A 2189-nucleotide genomic window follows, 5' to 3' on the forward strand; every position below is an offset into this window, starting at 1 on the left:
GCTGGGGATTGTTTGAGTTTGGACAACTGACGGTTCATCTTGTTGCTCAGATTAGGTTATTTTATTTTATTTTTAAGCTTTTTATTTCTTATTTTCGAAAATAATACCAAAAAAAAATTTCCTTTTTCATTTTTCCCAAAATAATTTTTGAAAAAAACCGAAAAAATTCTTATAAAATCATAAAAACCAAAAAATTGATGTTTCTTGTTTGAGTCTTGTGTCAAATTTTAAGTTTGGTGTCAATTGCATGTTTTTAAAATTTGTGCATTTTTCGAAAACTCATGCATGTGTTCTTCATGATCTTCAAGTTGTTCTTGACAAGTCTTCTTGTTTGATCTTCATATTTTTATGTTTTGTGTCTTTTCTTATTTTCCATATGCATTCTCAATTTGTTAGTGTCTCAACATTAAAAATTTTTAAGTTTGGTGTCTTGCATATTTTTCTTTTCTTAAAAATTTTCAAAAATAAGTTCTTGGTGTTCATCTTGACATTCATAGTGTTCTTGCATGCATCATTTGTTTTGATCCAAGATTTTCATGCATTGAGTCTTTTTGATGTTTTTCTCTTTCATCATTAAAAATTCAAAAAAATAAAAAAATATCTTTCCCTTTTTTTTCACTCATAAAATTCAAAAATTTGAGTTGACTTTTTCAAAATTTTTTAAAAATCTAGTTGTTTCTTATGAGTCAAATCAAATTTTCAATTTAAAAATTCTATCTTTTTCAAATCTTTTTCAAAAATCAAATCTTTTTCATTTTTCTTTTATGATTTTCAAAAATTTCAAAATGATTTTCAAAAATCTTGTTCTTATTTCTATTTCATATTTTCGAAATTAATGCTAACAATTAATGTGATTGATTCAAAAATTTTAAATTTGTTACTTACCTAGTAAGAAAGGTTCAATCTTTAAATTTTAAAATCATATCTTTTTGTTTCCTGTTAGTCAAGTAACCAACTTTAATTTTCAAAATCAAATCTTTTTAAATTTTTTTTTCAAATCTTATTCAAAATAAGTTTCAATCACATCTTTTTCAAAATCAATTTCAAAATCTTTTCTAACTTCTTTTCTAACTTCTTATCTTTTCAAAAATTGATTTTCAAATCTTTTTCAATTAACCACTTGACTTTTTGTTAGATTTTAAAAGTTTACTATTTCAATCATATCTTTTTCAAAACTACCTAACTAATTCTCTCTCTAATTTTCAAAAATCACCTTCCTCTTTTTCAAAATTCCTTTTTAATTAACTATTTGTTTTAAATGTTAATTTGATTTAATTTTATTTTCCTTTCTTAATTTTTGAATTTTAACTTTAATTTTAAATTAAAAACAAAAATATTTTTCTTTTCTTTTCAATGATTTTCAAAAATTCTTCTCCCTCATCTCCTTCTAATTATTTCTTTATTTACTAACACTTCTCTTCTTAAAAATTTGAACCCTTTCCCTCTTTCTGTGTTCGAATTTCTTTTCTTCTTCTACTCACATAAAGGAATCTCTATACTGTGACATAGAGGATTCCATATCTTCTTTTGTGTTCTCTTTTTTTTTTCAAATGAGCAGGAACAACAGTAAGAACATTCTTGTTGAGGTTGATCCTGAACCTGAAAGAACTCTGAAGAGGAAGCTAAGGGAAGCTAAAGCACAACTCTCTGGAGAAAATCTGACAGAAATTTTCGAAAAAGAAGGAGACATGGCTGAAAATAATAACAATGCAAGGAAGATGCTTGGTGACTTTACTGCACCAAATTACAATTTACATGGAAGAAGCATCTCAATCCCTGCCATTGGAGCAAACAATTTTGAGCTAAATCCTCAATTAGTTTCTCTGATGCAACAGAAATACAAGTTTCATGGACTTCCATCAGAAGATCCTTTTCAGTTCTTAACTGAATTCTTGCAGATCTGTGATACTATTAAGACCAATGGGGTTGATCCCGAGGTCTACAGGCTTATGCTTTTCCCATTTGCTGTAAGAGACAGAGCTAGAATATGGTTGGACGCTCAACCTAAAGATAGCTTGAACTCTTGGGATAAGCTGGTCACGGCTTTCTTAGCCAATTTCTTTCCTCCTCAAAAGCTTAGCAAGCTTAAAGTGGATGTTCAAACTTTCAAACAGAAAGAAGGTGAATCCCTCTATGAAGCTTGGAAGAGATATAAGCAACTGACCAAAAAGTGTCCTTCTGACATGCTT

The 2189-nt window shown here is 28.0% G+C and overlaps 1 non-coding gene across 1 annotated transcript; it reads right to left on the bottom strand.

The window, feature by feature from the left end:
• Window positions 1-2081: 2081 nt before the first annotated feature.
• LOC112753347 (small nucleolar RNA R71) lies at window positions 2082-2189 on the bottom strand. The gene has a single exon (XR_003177737.1). It is a non-coding gene; the product is annotated as a small nucleolar RNA R71 (small nucleolar RNA).

Source organism: Arachis hypogaea, chromosome 15, assembly GCF_003086295.3.
Source record: "Arachis hypogaea cultivar Tifrunner chromosome 15, arahy.Tifrunner.gnm2.J5K5, whole genome shotgun sequence".
Lineage (NCBI taxonomy): Eukaryota > Viridiplantae > Streptophyta > Magnoliopsida > Fabales > Fabaceae > Arachis > Arachis hypogaea.